At 46.8% G+C, this 18,461-nt stretch overlaps 10 non-coding genes across 10 annotated transcripts; all 10 read right to left on the bottom strand.

Moving 5' to 3' along the window:
* Nucleotides 1–2,071: 2,071 nt before the first annotated feature.
* On the bottom strand, nt 2,072–2,190 carry LOC145864148 (5S ribosomal RNA). Its single transcript, XR_014382730.1, has one exon. It is a non-coding gene; the product is annotated as a 5S ribosomal RNA (ribosomal RNA).
* Nucleotides 2,191–2,847: 657 nt separating this feature from the next.
* Nucleotides 2,848–3,011, bottom strand: LOC123730679 (U1 spliceosomal RNA). Its single transcript, XR_006762114.2, has one exon. It is a non-coding gene; the product is annotated as a U1 spliceosomal RNA (small nuclear RNA).
* A 2,432-nt stretch (nt 3,012–5,443) lies between these two features.
* On the bottom strand, nt 5,444–5,562 carry LOC145864147 (5S ribosomal RNA). The gene has a single exon (XR_014382728.1). It is a non-coding gene; the product is annotated as a 5S ribosomal RNA (ribosomal RNA).
* Nucleotides 5,563–6,219: 657 nt separating this feature from the next.
* Nucleotides 6,220–6,383, bottom strand: LOC123730675 (U1 spliceosomal RNA). Its single transcript, XR_006762110.1, has one exon. It is a non-coding gene; the product is annotated as a U1 spliceosomal RNA (small nuclear RNA).
* Nucleotides 6,384–8,813: 2,430 nt separating this feature from the next.
* Nucleotides 8,814–8,932, bottom strand: LOC123730689 (5S ribosomal RNA). Its single transcript, XR_006762124.1, has one exon. It is a non-coding gene; the product is annotated as a 5S ribosomal RNA (ribosomal RNA).
* Nucleotides 8,933–9,589: 657 nt separating this feature from the next.
* LOC123730674 (U1 spliceosomal RNA) lies at nt 9,590–9,753 on the bottom strand. Its single transcript, XR_006762109.1, has one exon. It is a non-coding gene; the product is annotated as a U1 spliceosomal RNA (small nuclear RNA).
* Nucleotides 9,754–12,182: 2,429 nt separating this feature from the next.
* LOC123730678 (5S ribosomal RNA) lies at nt 12,183–12,301 on the bottom strand. Its single transcript, XR_006762113.1, has one exon. It is a non-coding gene; the product is annotated as a 5S ribosomal RNA (ribosomal RNA).
* A 657-nt stretch (nt 12,302–12,958) lies between these two features.
* Nucleotides 12,959–13,122, bottom strand: LOC123730673 (U1 spliceosomal RNA). Its single transcript, XR_006762108.1, has one exon. It is a non-coding gene; the product is annotated as a U1 spliceosomal RNA (small nuclear RNA).
* A 2,427-nt stretch (nt 13,123–15,549) lies between these two features.
* On the bottom strand, nt 15,550–15,668 carry LOC145864137 (5S ribosomal RNA). The gene has a single exon (XR_014382716.1). It is a non-coding gene; the product is annotated as a 5S ribosomal RNA (ribosomal RNA).
* A 657-nt stretch (nt 15,669–16,325) lies between these two features.
* On the bottom strand, nt 16,326–16,489 carry LOC145864112 (U1 spliceosomal RNA). The gene has a single exon (XR_014382691.1). It is a non-coding gene; the product is annotated as a U1 spliceosomal RNA (small nuclear RNA).
* Nucleotides 16,490–18,461: the final 1,972 nt, after the last annotated feature.

Here is an 18,461-nt window from a genome sequence, read left to right as displayed (position 1 = left end):
GTGCAAATGGAATAGACAACAGGTGGAAATTATAGGCAATAAGCAAGACACCCCCAATAAAGGAGTGGTTCTGCAGGTGGGAACCACAGACCACTTCTCAGTTCCTATGCTTCCTGGCTGATGTTTTGGTCACTTTTGAATGCTGGCGGTGCTTTCACTCTGGTGGTAGCATGACACGGAGTCTACAACCCACACAAGTGGCTCAGGTAGTGCAGCTCATCCAGGATGGCACATCAATGCGAGCTGTGGCAAGAAGGTTTGCTGTGTCTGTCAGCGTAGTGTCCAGAGCATGGAGGCGTTACCAGGAGACAGGCCAGTACATCAGGAGACGTGGAGGAGGCCGTAGGAGGGCAACAACCCAGCAGCAGGACCGCTACCTCCGCCTTTGTGCAAGGAGGAGCAGGAGGAGCACTGCCAGAGCCCTGCAAAATGACCTCCAGCAGGCCACAAATGTGCATGTGTCTGCTCAAACGGTCAGAAACAGACTCCATGAGGGTGGTATGAGGGCCCGACGTCCACAGGTGGGGGTTGTGCTTACAGCCCAACGCCGTGCAGGACGTTTGGCATTTGCCAGAGAACACCAAGATTGGCAAATTCGCCACTGGCGCCCTGTGCTCTTCACAGATGAAAGCAGGTTCACACAGAGCACATGACAGACGTGACAGAATCTGGAGACGCCGCGGAGAACGTTCTGCTGCCTGCAACATCCTCCAGCATGACCGGTTTGGCGGTGGGTCAGTCATGGTGTGGGGTGGCATTTCTTTGGGGGGCCGCACAGCCCTCCATGTGCTCGCCAGAGGTAGCCTGACTGCCATTAGGTACCGAGATGAGATCCTCAGACCCCTTGTGAGACCATATGCTGGTGCGGTTGGCCCTGGATTCCTCCTAATGCAAGACAATGCTAGACCTCATGTGGCTGGAGTGTGTCAGCAGTTCCTGCAAGAGGAAGGCATTGATGCTATGGACTGGCCCGCCCGTTCCCCAGACCTGAATCCAATTGAGCACATCTGGGACATCATGTCTCGCTCCATCCACCAACACCATGTTGCACCACAGACTGTCCAGGAGTTGGCGGATGCTTTAGTCCAGGTCTGGGAGGAGATCCCTCAGGAGACCATCCGCCACCTCATCAGGAGCATGCCCAGGCGTTGTAGGGAGGTCATACAGGCACGTGGAGGCCACACACACTACTGAGCCTCATTTTGACTTGTTTTAAGGACATTTCATCAAAGTTGGATCAGCCTGTAGTGTGGTTTTCCACTTTAATTTTGAGTGTGACTCCAAATCCAGACCTCCATGGGTTGATAAATTAGATTTCCATTGATTATTTTTGTGTGATTTTGTTGTCAGCACATTCAACTATGTAAAGAAAAAAGTATTTAATAAGATTATTTCTTTCATTCAGATCTAGGATGTGTTGTTTAAGTGTTCCCTTTATTTTTTTGAGCAGTATATCTTAACCTGTCTGATATCAGAAATGTATGCGATATGACGAAATACAATCACGTTCAGACACACACACACCCACACACACACACACACAAACACACACACACACACACACACACACACACACACACACAGGGAGAGAGACAAATGCATGAAACCAATTGATTTATTATCAATAACATCTCACATTCTTTTGTGCTTTTGATTTACTCCGTTAAAAAAACGGTTCTAATTCCACCATGGAAAGCACAGGGCCATCAGACACCAGTCCAGTTCCACTCAGCAGCATTATTTCCTTTGATCATTTGAACAGGGCGAGGGAGCACAAAGCACACACAAGCTGCATTCAGTAACAATATTCTTATTTGTCTTATAAATAAAGGCAGTTGCTCCCTGACAACACAAAGAACTTTGATCGTATTAAAAGGGCAGGGGAGGCTAACCCACAGAAGCTGCATTTAGTACGGGGGGGGGGGGAATGTATGAAATGTATGGATAAGAGCGTCTGCTAAAAATGACTAAAATGTAAAAAGAAAGAAATGTAGTCAATTCAGCATCAAAAGGTCACTACAAGGCAGTGTTGCTGATGAAATGACGCAAGAGCACACCCTAGTGGAGAAAAAGCTTACAGCACCTGGTATTCCCAGGCGGTCTCCCATCCAAGTACTAACCAGGCCCGACCCTGCTTAGCTTCCGAGATCAGACGAGATCGGGCGTATTCAGGCTGGTATGGCCGTAAGCCGTTAGACTAACTCATGGTACAGCATATGAAGTCAAAGTGAGTGTGATAAACAGACATTGCGTTTTCACCAATTAGATAAGCAGCTTGAACTTTGGCTCACTCAAAAACTGCAAGTAATTACATATACTGTAGCCATCACTTTTTAGCACAAAATCAAACTAACCTTGCTAACATTTCAAAGCAAGGGCATATTTTCCACACAGCCTTGTGGGGGAAAAAACGGACAAATCCAATGAATTCGGACAAATACATCATTAGCAACACTTTCCCATGCAGCTATCCTACTAGCCAGAATCAATACACGAAAGTTCTGAATGTAGAAAACCTATTACATTGCTCTGTGCTAAGGAGGAGCGCATGTAAGGACAATTTTATATTGTTAGCGCATGGGGCGCGTATGACACATCATGACGGGTAGGGGTCCAGAGCGGCTTCCCAACCATCTCTTGATTGAAGTACCAGCGTGTCATAAATAGCATGCTGCATTTCGCAACATGATGTTTCCACAAAATGCCAACCATGTTTCGCTACAAACAGATGTTTGCACCTTTTGATTAAGCGTAACATAAAGTCTCTTTGACAATTGATTTCAAAGATCTTCACACATCATCCTCACACCTGTCGGCAAGCCACAGTTGTATCATTAAACAAGACATCAGGGGAGAGCGCGAACGCAGTCCCCCACTACCATAAATTATGCAATCGAGATTTCCACATTTGGGAAATTCGCAGGGGTCAGCACAGCCGGAGTGCAATGGCTGAGCCTCGCCCTGGGTGAACCGCCTTCTTGATCACGGTATCTCCCTTGCCAGGTAAGTATGAGTTATACACATCGGTGGAGGGCAAGTCTTTCCAGTGCCAACATTTTCGGCTGACGGTAACTACTTTGTGTTCTGCTAATATCACGCCACTTCGACCGGCGTTAAATGCCGTTTAGGAATGCACTTGCAGACAGAGTGGTGAAAAAGTAGTTTATTTTGTTTACTAGATTATATCAGTGAACCACTAGATTCCCATCATGCAACACTGTAGAAAAAAATCACCAATGACTTTTTAATACACTGCTCAAAAAAATAAAGGGAACACTTAAACAACACAATGTAACTCCAAGTCAATGACACTTCTGTGAAATCAAACTGTCCACTTAGGAAGCAACACTGATTGACAATACATTTCAAATGCTGTTGTGCAAATGGAATAGACAACAGGTGGAAATTATAGGCAATAAGCAAGACACCCCCAATAAAGGAGTGGTTCTGCAGGTGGGAACCACAGACCACTTCTCAGTTCCTATGCTTCCTGGCTGATGTTTTGGTCACTTTTGAATGCTGGCGGTGCTTTCACTCTGGTGGTAGCATGACACGGAGTCTACAACCCACACAAGTGGCTCAGGTAGTGCAGCTCATCCAGGATGGCACATCAATGCGAGCTGTGGCAAGAAGGTTTGCTGTGTCTGTCAGCGTAGTGTCCAGAGCATGGAGGCGTTACCAGGAGACAGGCCAGTACATCAGGAGACGTGGAGGAGGCCGTAGGAGGGCAACAACCCAGCAGCAGGACCGCTACCTCCGCCTTTGTGCAAGGAGGAGCAGGAGGAGCACTGCCAGAGCCCTGCAAAATGACCTCCAGCAGGCCACAAATGTGCATGTGTCTGCTCAAACGGTCAGAAACAGACTCCATGAGGGTGGTATGAGGGCCCGACGTCCACAGGTGGGGGTTGTGCTTACAGCCCAACGCCGTGCAGGACGTTTGGCATTTGCCAGAGAACACCAAGATTGGCAAATTCGCCACTGGCGCCCTGTGCTCTTCACAGATGAAAGCAGGTTCACACAGAGCACATGACAGACGTGACAGAATCTGGAGACGCCGCGGAGAACGTTCTGCTGCCTGCAACATCCTCCAGCATGACCGGTTTGGCGGTGGGTCAGTCATGGTGTGGGGTGGCATTTCTTTGGGGGGCCGCACAGCCCTCCATGTGCTCGCCAGAGGTAGCCTGACTGCCATTAGGTACCGAGATGAGATCCTCAGACCCCTTGTGAGACCATATGCTGGTGCGGTTGGCCCTGGATTCCTCCTAATGCAAGACAATGCTAGACCTCATGTGGCTGGAGTGTGTCAGCAGTTCCTGCAAGAGGAAGGCATTGATGCTATGGACTGGCCCGCCCGTTCCCCAGACCTGAATCCAATTGAGCACATCTGGGACATCATGTCTCGCTCCATCCACCAACACCATGTTGCACCACAGACTGTCCAGGAGTTGGCGGATGCTTTAGTCCAGGTCTGGGAGGAGATCCCTCAGGAGACCATCCGCCACCTCATCAGGAGCATGCCCAGGCGTTGTAGGGAGGTCATACAGGCACGTGGAGGCCACACACACTACTGAGCCTCATTTTGACTTGTTTTAAGGACATTTCATCAAAGTTGGATCAGCCTGTAGTGTGGTTTTCCACTTTAATTTTGAGTGTGACTCCAAATCCAGACCTCCATGGGTTGATAAATTAGATTTCCATTGATTATTTTTGTGTGATTTTGTTGTCAGCACATTCAACTATGTAAAGAAAAAAGTATTTAATAAGATTATTTCTTTCATTCAGATCTAGGATGTGTTGTTTAAGTGTTCCCTTTATTTTTTTGAGCAGTATATCTTAACCTGTCTGATATCAGAAATGTATGCGATATGACGAAATACAATCACGTTCAGACACACACACACCCACACACACACACACACACAACACACACACACACACACACACACACACAGGGAGAGAGACAAATGCATGAAACCAATTGATTTATTATCAATAACATCTCACATTCTTTTGTGCTTTTGATTTACTCCGTTAAAAAAACGGTTCTAATTCCACCATGGAAAGCACAGGGCCATCAGACACCAGTCCAGTTCCACTCAGCAGCATTATTTCCTTTGATCATTTGAACAGGGCGAGGGAGCACAAAGCACACACAAGCTGCATTCAGTAACAATATTCTTATTTGTCTTATAAATAAAGGCAGTTGCTCCCTGACAACACAAAGAACTTTGATCGTATTAAAAGGGCAGGGGAGGCTAACCCACAGAAGCTGCATTTAGTACGGGGGGGGGGGGGGGGAATGTATGAAATGTATGGATAAGAGCGTCTGCTAAAAATGACTAAAATGTAAAAAGAAAGAAATGTAGTCAATTCAGCATCAAAAGGTCACTACAAGGCAGTGTTGCTGATGAAATGACGCAAGAGCACACCCTAGTGGAGAAAAAGCTTACAGCACCTGGTATTCCCAGGCGGTCTCCCATCCAAGTACTAACCAGGCCCGACCCTGCTTAGCTTCCGAGATCAGACGAGATCGGGCGTATTCAGGCTGGTATGGCCGTAAGCCGTTAGACTAACTCATGGTACAGCATATGAAGTCAAAGTGAGTGTGATAAACAGACATTGCGTTTTCACCAATTAGATAAGCAGCTTGAACTTTGGCTCACTCAAAAACTGCAAGTAATTACATATACTGTAGCCATCACTTTTTAGCACAAAATCAAACTAACCTTGCTAACATTTCAAAGCAAGGGCATATTTTCCACACAGCCTTGTGGGGAAAAAAACGGACAAATCCAATGAATTCGGACAAATACATCATTAGCAACACTTTCCCATGCAGCTATCCTACTAGCCAGAATCAATACACGAAAGTTCTGAATGTAGAAAACCTATTACATTGCTCTGTGCTAAGGAGGAGCGCATGTAAGGACAATTTCATATTGTTAGCGCATGGGGCGCGTATGACACATCATGACGGGTAGGGGTCCAGAGCGGCTTCCCAACCATGTCTTGATTGAAGTACCAGCGTGTCATAAATACCATGCTGCATTTCGCAACATGATGTTTCCACAAAATGCCAACCATGTTTCGCTACAAACAGATGTTTGCACCTTTTGATTAAGCGTAACATAAAGTCTCTTTGACAATTGATTTCAAAGATCTTCACACATCATCCTCACACCTGTCGGCAAGCCACAGTTGTATCATTAAACAAGACATCAGGGGAGAGCGCGAACGCAGTCCCCCACTACCATAAATTATGCAATCGAGATTTCCACATTTGGGAAATTCGCAGGGGTCAGCACAGCCGGAGTGCAATGGCTGAGCCTCGCCCTGGGTGAACCGCCTTCTTGATCACGGTATCTCCCTTGCCAGGTAAGTATGAGTTATACACATCGGTGGAGGGCAAGTCTTTCCAGTGCCAACATTTTCGGCTGACGGTAACTACTTTGTGTTCTGCTAATATCACGCCACTTCGACCGGCGTTAAATGCCGTTTAGGAATGCACTTGCAGACAGAGTGGTGAAAAAGTAGTTTATTTTGTTTACTAGATTATATCAGTGAACCACTAGATTCCCATCATGCAACACTGTAGAAAAAAATCACCAATGACTTTTTAATACACTGCTCAAAAAAATAAAGGGAACACTTAAACAACACAATGTAACTCCAAGTCAATGACACTTCTGTGAAATCAAACTGTCCACTTAGGAAGCAACACTGATTGACAATACATTTCAAATGCTGTTGTGCAAATGGAATAGACAACAGGTGGAAATTATAGGCAATAAGCAAGACACCCCCAATAAAGGAGTGGTTCTGCAGGTGGGAACCACAGACCACTTCTCAGTTCCTATGCTTCCTGGCTGATGTTTTGGTCACTTTTGAATGCTGGCGGTGCTTTCACTCTGGTGGTAGCATGACACGGAGTCTACAACCCACACAAGTGGCTCAGGTAGTGCAGCTCATCCAGGATGGCACATCAATGCGAGCTGTGGCAAGAAGGTTTGCTGTGTCTGTCAGCGTAGTGTCCAGAGCATGGAGGCGTTACCAGGAGACAGGCCAGTACATCAGGAGACGTGGAGGAGGCCGTAGGAGGGCAACAACCCAGCAGCAGGACCGCTACCTCCGCCTTTGTGCAAGGAGGAGCAGGAGGAGCACTGCCAGAGCCCTGCAAAATGACCTCCAGCAGGCCACAAATGTGCATGTGTCTGCTCAAACGGTCAGAAACAGACTCCATGAGGGTGGTATGAGGGCCCGACGTCCACAGGTGGGGGTTGTGCTTACAGCCCAACGCCGTGCAGGACGTTTGGCATTTGCCAGAGAACACCAAGATTGGCAAATTCGCCACTGGCGCCCTGTGCTCTTCACAGATGAAAGCAGGTTCACACAGAGCACATGACAGACGTGACAGAATCTGGAGACGCCGCGGAGAACGTTCTGCTGCCTGCAACATCCTCCAGCATGACCGGTTTGGCGGTGGGTCAGTCATGGTGTGGGGTGGCATTTCTTTGGGGGGCCGCACAGCCCTCCATGTGCTCGCCAGAGGTAGCCTGACTGCCATTAGGTACCGAGATGAGATCCTCAGACCCCTTGTGAGACCATATGCTGGTGCGGTTGGCCCTGGATTCCTCCTAATGCAAGACAATGCTAGACCTCATGTGGCTGGAGTGTGTCAGCAGTTCCTGCAAGAGGAAGGCATTGATGCTATGGACTGGCCCGCCCGTTCCCCAGACCTGAATCCAATTGAGCACATCTGGGACATCATGTCTCGCTCCATCCACCAACACCATGTTGCACCACAGACTGTCCAGGAGTTGGCGGATGCTTTAGTCCAGGTCTGGGAGGAGATCCCTCAGGAGACCATCCGCCACCTCATCAGGAGCATGCCCAGGCGTTGTAGGGAGGTCATACAGGCACGTGGAGGCCACACACACTACTGAGCCTCATTTTGACTTGTTTTAAGGACATTTCATCAAAGTTGGATCAGCCTGTAGTGTGGTTTTCCACTTTAATTTTGAGTGTGACTCCAAATCCAGACCTCCATGGGTTGATAAATTAGATTTCCATTGATTATTTTTGTGTGATTTTGTTGTCAGCACATTCAACTATGTAAAGAAAAAAGTATTTAATAAGATTATTTCTTTCATTCAGATCTAGGATGTGTTGTTTAAGTGTTCCCTTTATTTTTTTGAGCAGTATATCTTAACCTGTCTGATATCAGAAATGTATGCGATATGACGAAATACAATCACGTTCAGACACACACACACCCACACACACACACACACACACACACACACACACACACACACACACACACAGGGAGAGAGACAAATGCATGAAACCAATTGATTTATTATCAATAACATCTCACATTCTTTTGTGCTTTTGATTTACTCCGTTAAAAAAACGGTTCTAATTCCACCATGGAAAGCACAGGGCCATCAGACACCAGTCCAGTTCCACTCAGCAGCATTATTTCCTTTGATCATTTGAACAGGGCGAGGGAGCACAAAGCACACACAAGCTGCATTCAGTAACAATATTCTTATTTGTCTTATAAATAAAGGCAGTTGCTCCCTGACAACACAAAGAACTTTGATCGTATTAAAAGGGCAGGGGAGGCTAACCCACAGAAGCTGCATTTAGTACGGGGGGGGGGGGGAATGTATGAAATGTATGGATAAGAGCGTCTGCTAAAAATGACTAAAATGTAAAAAGAAAGAAATGTAGTCAATTCAGCATCAAAAGGTCACTACAAGGCAGTGTTGCTGATGAAATGACGCAAGAGCACACCCTAGTGGAGAAAAAGCTTACAGCACCTGGTATTCCCAGGCGGTCTCCCATCCAAGTACTAACCAGGCCCGACCCTGCTTAGCTTCCGAGATCAGACGAGATCGGGCGTATTCAGGCTGGTATGGCCGTAAGCCGTTAGACTAACTCATGGTACAGCATATGAAGTCAAAGTGAGTGTGATAAACAGACATTGCGTTTTCACCAATTAGATAAGCAGCTTGAACTTTGGCTCACTCAAAAACTGCAAGTAATTACATATACTGTAGCCATCACTTTTTAGCACAAAATCAAACTAACCTTGCTAACATTTCAAAGCAAGGGCATATTTTCCACACAGCCTTGTGGGGAAAAAAACGGACAAATCCAATGAATTCGGACAAATACATCATTAGCAACACTTTCCCATGCAGCTATCCTACTAGCCAGAATCAATACACGAAAGTTCTGAATGTAGAAAACCTATTACATTGCTCTGTGCTAAGGAGGAGCGCATGTAAGGACAATTTCATATTGTTAGCGCATGGGGCGCGTATGACACATCATGACGGGTAGGGGTCCAGAGCGGCTTCCCAACCATGTCTTGATTGAAGTACCAGCGTGTCATAAATACCATGCTGCATTTCGCAACATGATGTTTCCACAAAATGCCAACCATGTTTCGCTACAAACAGATGTTTGCACCTTTTGATTAAGCGTAACATAAAGTCTCTTTGACAATTGATTTCAAAGATCTTCACACATCATCCTCACACCTGTCGGCAAGCCACAGTTGTATCATTAAACAAGACATCAGGGGAGAGCGCGAACGCAGTCCCCCACTACCATAAATTATGCAATCGAGATTTCCACATTTGGGAAATTCGCAGGGGTCAGCACAGCCGGAGTGCAATGGCTGAGCCTCGCCCTGGGTGAACCGCCTTCTTGATCACGGTATCTCCCTTGCCAGGTAAGTATGAGTTATACACATCGGTGGAGGGCAAGTCTTTCCAGTGCCAACATTTTCGGCTGACGGTAACTACTTTGTGTTCTGCTAATATCACGCCACTTCGACCGGCGTTAAATGCCGTTTAGGAATGCACATGCAGACAGAGTGGTGAAAAAGTAGTTTATTTTGTTTACTAGATTATATCAGTGAACCACTAGATTCCCATCATGCAACACTGTAGAAAAAAATCACCAATGACTTTTTAATACACTGCTCAAAAAAATAAAGGGAACACTTAAACAACACAATGTAACTCCAAGTCAATGACACTTCTGTGAAATCAAACTGTCCACTTAGGAAGCAACACTGATTGACAATACATTTCAAATGCTGTTGTGCAAATGGAATAGACAACAGGTGGAAATTATAGGCAATAAGCAAGACACCCCCAATAAAGGAGTGGTTCTGCAGGTGGGAACCACAGACCACTTCTCAGTTCCTATGCTTCCTGGCTGATGTTTTGGTCACTTTTGAATGCTGGCGGTGCTTTCACTCTGGTGGTAGCATGACACGGAGTCTACAACCCACACAAGTGGCTCAGGTAGTGCAGCTCATCCAGGATGGCACATCAATGCGAGCTGTGGCAAGAAGGTTTGCTGTGTCTGTCAGCGTAGTGTCCAGAGCATGGAGGCGTTACCAGGAGACAGGCCAGTACATCAGGAGACGTGGAGGAGGCCGTAGGAGGGCAACAACCCAGCAGCAGGACCGCTACCTCCGCCTTTGTGCAAGGAGGAGCAGGAGGAGCACTGCCAGAGCCCTGCAAAATGACCTCCAGCAGGCCACAAATGTGCATGTGTCTGCTCAAACGGTCAGAAACAGACTCCATGAGGGTGGTATGAGGGCCCGACGTCCACAGGTGGGGGTTGTGCTTACAGCCCAACGCCGTGCAGGACGTTTGGCATTTGCCAGAGAACACCAAGATTGGCAAATTCGCCACTGGCGCCCTGTGCTCTTCACAGATGAAAGCAGGTTCACACAGAGCACATGACAGACGTGACAGAATCTGGAGACGCCGCGGAGAACGTTCTGCTGCCTGCAACATCCTCCAGCATGACCGGTTTGGCGGTGGGTCAGTCATGGTGTGGGGTGGCATTTCTTTGGGGGGCCGCACAGCCCTCCATGTGCTCGCCAGAGGTAGCCTGACTGCCATTAGGTACCGAGATGAGATCCTCAGACCCCTTGTGAGACCATATGCTGGTGCGGTTGGCCCTGGATTCCTCCTAATGCAAGACAATGCTAGACCTCATGTGGCTGGAGTGTGTCAGCAGTTCCTGCAAGAGGAAGGCATTGATGCTATGGACTGGCCCGCCCGTTCCCCAGACCTGAATCCAATTGAGCACATCTGGGACATCATGTCTCGCTCCATCCACCAACACCATGTTGCACCACAGACTGTCCAGGAGTTGGCGGATGCTTTAGTCCAGGTCTGGGAGGAGATCCCTCAGGAGACCATCCGCCACCTCATCAGGAGCATGCCCAGGCGTTGTAGGGAGGTCATACAGGCACGTGGAGGCCACACACACTACTGAGCCTCATTTTGACTTGTTTTAAGGACATTTCATCAAAGTTGGATCAGCCTGTAGTGTGGTTTTCCACTTTAATTTTGAGTGTGACTCCAAATCCAGACCTCCATGGGTTGATAAATTAGATTTCCATTGATTATTTTTGTGTGATTTTGTTGTCAGCACATTCAACTATGTAAAGAAAAAAGTATTTAATAAGATTATTTCTTTCATTCAGATCTAGGATGTGTTGTTTAAGTGTTCCCTTTATTTTTTTGAGCAGTATATCTTAACCTGTCTGATATCAGAAATGTATGCGATATGACGAAATACAATCACGTTCAGACACACACACACCCACACACACACACACACACAACACACACACACACACACACACACACACAGGGAGAGAGACAAATGCATGAAACCAATTGATTTATTATCAATAACATCTCACATTCTTTTGTGCTTTTGATTTACTCCGTTAAAAAAACGGTTCTAATTCCACCATGGAAAGCACAGGGCCATCAGACACCAGTCCAGTTCCACTCAGCAGCATTATTTCCTTTGATCATTTGAACAGGGCGAGGGAGCACAAAGCACACACAAGCTGCATTCAGTAACAATATTCTTATTTGTCTTATAAATAAAGGCAGTTGCTCCCTGACAACACAAAGAACTTTGATCGTATTAAAAGGGCAGGGGAGGCTAACCCACAGAAGCTGCATTTAGTACGGGGGGGGGGGGGAATGTATGAAATGTATGGATAAGAGCGTCTGCTAAAAATGACTAAAATGTAAAAAGAAAGAAATGTAGTCAATTCAGCATCAAAAGGTCACTACAAGGCAGTGTTGCTGATGAAATGACGCAAGAGCACACCCTAGTGGAGAAAAAGCTTACAGCACCTGGTATTCCCAGGCGGTCTCCCATCCAAGTACTAACCAGGCCCGACCCTGCTTAGCTTCCGAGATCAGACGAGATCGGGCGTATTCAGGCTGGTATGGCCGTAAGCCGTTAGACTAACTCATGGTACAGCATATGAAGTCAAAGTGAGTGTGATAAACAGACATTGCGTTTTCACCAATTAGATAAGCAGCTTGAACTTTGGCTCACTCAAAAACTGCAAGTAATTACATATACTGTAGCCATCACTTTTTAGCACAAAATCAAACTAACCTTGCTAACATTTCAAAGCAAGGGCATATTTTCCACACAGCCTTGTGGGGAAAAAAACGGACAAATCCAATGAATTCGGACAAATACATCATTAGCAACACTTTCCCATGCAGCTATCCTACTAGCCAGAATCAATACACGAAAGTTCTGAATGTAGAAAACCTATTACATTGCTCTGTGCTAAGGAGGAGCGCATGTAAGGACAATTTCATATTGTTAGCGCATGGGGCGCGTATGACACATCATGACGGGTAGGGGTCCAGAGCGGCTTCCCAACCATGTCTTGATTGAAGTACCAGCGTGTCATAAATACCATGCTGCATTTCGCAACATGATGTTTCCACAAAATGCCAACCATGTTTCGCTACAAACAGATGTTTGCACCTTTTGATTAAGCGTAACATAAAGTCTCTTTGACAATTGATTTCAAAGATCTTCACACATCATCCTCACACCTGTCGGCAAGCCACAGTTGTATCATTAAACAAGACATCAGGGGAGAGCGCGAACGCAGTCCCCCACTACCATAAATTATGCAATCGAGATTTCCACATTTGGGAAATTCGCAGGGGTCAGCACAGCCGGAGTGCAATGGCTGAGCCTCGCCCTGGGTGAACCGCCTTCTTGATCACGGTATCTCCCTTGCCAGGTAAGTATGAGTTATACACATCGGTGGAGGGCAAGTCTTTCCAGTGCCAACATTTTCGGCTGACGGTAACTACTTTGTGTTCTGCTAATATCACGCCACTTCGACCGGCGTTAAATGCCGTTTAGGAATGCACATGCAGACAGAGTGGTGAAAAAGTAGTTTATTTTGTTTACTAGATTATATCAGTGAACCACTAGATTCCCATCATGCAACACTGTAGAAAAAAATCACCAATGACTTTTTAATACACTGCTCAAAAAAATAAAGGGAACACTTAAACAACACAATGTAACTCCAAGTCAATGACACTTCTGTGAAATCAAACTGTCCACTTAGGAAGCAACACTGATTGACAATACATTTCAAATGCTGTTGTGCAAATGGAATAGACAACAGGTGGAAATTATAGGCAATAAGCAAGACACCCCCAATAAAGGAGTGGTTCTGCAGGTGGGAACCACAGACCACTTCTCAGTTCCTATGCTTCCTGGCTGATGTTTTGGTCACTTTTGAATGCTGGCGGTGCTTTCACTCTGGTGGTAGCATGACACGGAGTCTACAACCCACACAAGTGGCTCAGGTAGTGCAGCTCATCCAGGATGGCACATCAATGCGAGCTGTGGCAAGAAGGTTTGCTGTGTCTGTCAGCGTAGTGTCCAGAGCATGGAGGCGTTACCAGGAGACAGGCCAGTACATCAGGAGACGTGGAGGAGGCCGTAGGAGGGCAACAACCCAGCAGCAGGACCGCTACCTCCGCCTTTGTGCAAGGAGGAGCAGGAGGAGCACTGCCAGAGCCCTGCAAAATGACCTCCAGCAGGCCACAAATGTGCATGTGTCTGCTCAAACGGTCAGAAACAGACTCCATGAGGGTGGTATGAGGGCCCGACGTCCACAGGTGGGGGTTGTGCTTACAGCCCAACGCCGTGCAGGACGTTTGGCATTTGCCAGAGAACACCAAGATTGGCAAATTCGCCACTGGCGCCCTGTGCTCTTCACAGATGAAAGCAGGTTCACACAGAGCACATGACAGACGTGACAGAATCTGGAGACGCCGCGGAGAACGTTCTGCTGCCTGCAACATCCTCCAGCATGACCGGTTTGGCGGTGGGTCAGTCATGGTGTGGGGTGGCATTTCTTTGGGGGGCCGCACAGCCCTCCATGTGCTCGCCAGAGGTAGCCTGACTGCCATTAGGTACCGAGATGAGATCCTCAGACCCCTTGTGAGACCATATGCTGGTGCGGTTGGCCCTGGATTCCTCCTAATGCAAGACAATGCTAGACCTCATGTGGCTGGAGTGTGTCAGCAGTTCCTGCAAGAGGAAGGCATTGATGCTATGGACTGGCCCGCCCGTTCCCCAGACCTGAATCCAATTGAGCACATCTGGGACATCATGTCTCGCTCCATCCACCAACACCATGTTGCACCACAGACTGTCCAGGAGTTGGCGGATGCTTTAGTCCAGGTCTGGGAGGAGATCCCTCAGGAGACCATCCGCCACCTCATCAGGAGCATGCCCAGGCGTTGTAGGGAGGTCATACAGGCACGTGGAGGCCACACACACTACTGAGCCTCATTTTGACTTGTTTTAAGGACATTTCATCAAAGTTGGATCAGCCTGTAGTGTGGTTTTCCACTTTAATTTTGAGTGTGACTCCAAATCCAGACCTCCATGGGTTGATAAATTAGATTTCCATTGATTATTTTTGTGTGATTTTGTTGTCAGCACATTCAACTATGTAAAGAAAAAAGTATTTAATAAGATTATTTCTTTCATTCAGATCTAGGATGTGTTGTTTAAGTGTTCCCTTTATTTTTTTGAGCAGTATATCTTAACCTGTCTGATATCAGAAATGTATGCGATATGACGAAATACAATCACGTTCAGACACACACACACCCACACACACACACACACAAACACACACACACACACACACACACACACAGGGAGAGAGACAAATGCATGAAACCAATTGATTTATTATCAATAACATCTCACATTCTTTTGTGCTTTTGATTTACTCCGTTAAAAAAACGGTTCTAATTCCACCATGGAAAGCACAGGGCCATCAGACACCAGTCCAGTTCCACTCAGCAGCATTATTTCCTTTGATCATTTGAACAGGGCGAGGGAGCACAAAGCACACACAAGCTGCATTCAGTAACAATATTCTTATTTGTCTTATAAATAAAGGCAGTTGCTCCCTGACAACACAAAGAACTTTGATCGTATTAAAAGGGCAGGGGAGGCTAACCCACAGAAGCTGCATTTAGTACGGGGGGGGGGGGAATGTATGAAATGTATGGATAAGAGCGTCTGCTAAAAATGACTAAAATGTAAAAAGAAAGAAATGTAGTCAATTCAGCATCAAAAGGTCACTACAAGGCAGTGTTGCTGATGAAATGACGCAAGAGCACACCCTAGTGGAGAAAAAGCTTACAGCACCTGGTATTCCCAGGCGGTCTCCCATCCAAGTACTAACCAGGCCCGACCCTGCTTAGCTTCCGAGATCAGACGAGATCGGGCGTATTCAGGCTGGTATGGCCGTAAGCCGTTAGACTAACTCATGGTACAGCATATGAAGTCAAAGTGAGTGTGATAAACAGACATTGCGTTTTCACCAATTAGATAAGCAGCTTGAACTTTGGCTCACTCAAAAACTGCAAGTAATTACATATACTGTAGCCATCACTTTTTAGCACAAAATCAAACTAACCTTGCTAACATTTCAAAGCAAGGGCATATTTTCCACACAGCCTTGTGGGGAAAAAAACGGACAAATCCAATGAATTCGGACAAATACATCATTAGCAACACTTTCCCATGCAGCTATCCTACTAGCCAGAATCAATACACGAAAGTTCTGAATGTAGAAAACCTATTACATTGCTCTGTGCTAAGGAGGAGCGCATGTAAGGACAATTTCATATTGTTAGCGCATGGGGCGCGTATGACACATCATGACGGGTAGGGGTCCAGAGCGGCTTCCCAACCATGTCTTGATTGAAGTACCAGCGTGTCATAAATACCATGCTGCATTTCGCAACATGATGTTTCCACAAAATGCCAACCATGTTTCGCTACAAACAGATGTTTGCACCTTTTGATTAAGCGTAACATAAAGTCTCTTTGACAATTGATTTCAAAGATCTTCACACATCATCCTCACACCTGTCGGCAAGCCACAGTTGTATCATTAAACAAGACATCAGGGGAGAGCGCGAACGCAGTCCCCCACTACCATAAATTATGCAATCGAGATTTCCACATTTGGGAAATTCGCAGGGGTCAGCACAGCCGGAGTGCAATGGCTGAGCCTCGCCCTGGGTGAACCGCCTTCTTGATCACGGTATCTCCCTTGCCAGGTAAGTATGAGTTATACACATCGGTGGAGGGCAAGTCTTTCCAGTGCCAACATTTTCGGCTGACGGTAACTACTTTGTGTTCTGCTAATATCACGCCACTTCGACCGGCGTTAAATGCCGTTTAGGAATGCACATGCAGACAGAGTGGTGAAAAAGTAGTTTATTTTGTTTACTAGATTATATCAGTGAACCACTAGATTCCCATCATGCAACACTGTAGAAAAAAATCACCAATGACTTTTTAATACACTGCTCAAAAAAATAAAGGGAACACTTAAACAACACAATGTAACTCCAAGTCAATGACACTTCTGTGAAATCAAACTGTCCACTTAGGAAGCAACACTGATTGACAATACATTTCAAATGCTGTTGTGCAAATGGAATAGACAACAGGTGGAAATTATAGGCAATAAGCAAGACACCCCCAATAAAGGAGTGGTTCTGCAGGTGGGAACCACAGACCACTTCTCAGTTCCTATGCTTCCTGGCTGATGTTTTGGTCACTTTTGAATGCTGGCGGTGCTTTCACTCTGGTGGTAGCATGACACGGAGTCTACAACCCACACAAGTGGCTCAGGTAGTGCAGCTCATCCAGGATGGCACATCAATGCGAGCTGTGGCAAGAAGGTTTGCTGTGTCTGTCAGCGTAGTGTCCAGAGCATGGAGGCGTTACCAGGAGACAGGCCAGTACATCAGGAGACGTGGAGGAGGCCGTAGGAGGGCAACAACCCAGCAGCAGGACCGCTACCTCCGCCTTTGTGCAAGGAGGAGCAGGAGGAGCACTGCCAGAGCCCTGCAAAATGACCTCCAGCAGGCCACAAATGTGCATGTGTCTGCTCAAACGGTCAGAAACAGACTCCATGAGGGTGGTATGAGGGCCCGACGTCCACAGGTGGGGGTTGTGCTTACAGCCCAACGCCGTGCAGGACGTTTGGCATTTGCCAGAGAACACCAAGATTGGCAAATTCGCCACTGGCGCCCTGTGCTCTTCACAGATGAAAGCAGGTTCACACAGAGCACATGACAGACGTGACAGAATCTGGAGACGCCGCGGAGAACGTTCTGCTGCCTGCAACATCCTCCAGCATGACCGGTTTGGCGGTGGGTCAGTCATGGTGTGGGGTGGCATTTCTTTGGGGGGCCGCACAGCCCTCCATGTGCTCGCCAGAGGTAGCCTGACTGCCATTAGGTACCGAGATGAGATCCTCAGACCCCTTGTGAGACCATATGCTGGTGCGGTTGGCCCTGGATTCCTCCTAATGCAAGACAATGCTAGACCTCATGTGGCTGGAGTGTGTCAGCAGTTCCTGCAAGAGGAAGGCATTGATGCTATGGACTGGCCCGCCCGTTCCCCAGACCTGAATCCAATTGAGCACATCTGGGACATCATGTCTCGCTCCATCCACCAACACCATGTTGCACCACAGACTGTCCAGGAGTTGGCGGATGCTTTAGTCCAGGTCTGGGAGGAGATCCCTCAGGAGACCATCCGCCACCTCATCAGGAGCATGCCCAGGCGTTGTAGGGAGGTCATACAGGCACGTGGAGGCCACACACACTACTGAGCCTCATTTTGACTTGTTTTAAGGACATTTCATCAAAGTTGGATCAGCCTGTAGTGTGGTTTTCCACTTTAATTTTGAGTGTGACTCCAAATCCAGACCTCCATGGGTTGATAAATTAGATTTCCATTGATTATTTTTGTGTGATTTTGTTGTCAGCACATTCAACTATGTAAAGAAAAAAGTATTTAATAAGATTATTTCTTTCATTCAGATCTAGGATGTGTTGTTTAAGTGTTCCCTTTATTTTTTTGAGCAGTATATCTTAACCTGTCTGATATCAGAAATGTATGCGATATGACGAAATACAATCACGTTCAGACACACACACACCCACACACACACACACACACACACACACACACACACACACACACACACAGGGAGAGAGACAAATGCATGAAACCAATTGATT

Source organism: Salmo salar, chromosome 25 (genome assembly GCF_965601325.2).
Source record: "Salmo salar chromosome 25, fSalSal1, whole genome shotgun sequence".
Taxonomy (NCBI): domain Eukaryota; kingdom Metazoa; phylum Chordata; class Actinopteri; order Salmoniformes; family Salmonidae; genus Salmo; species Salmo salar.
The sequence above is the reverse complement of the archived record's forward strand: the minus strand, read 5'-3'. Positions and strand labels throughout refer to the sequence as shown.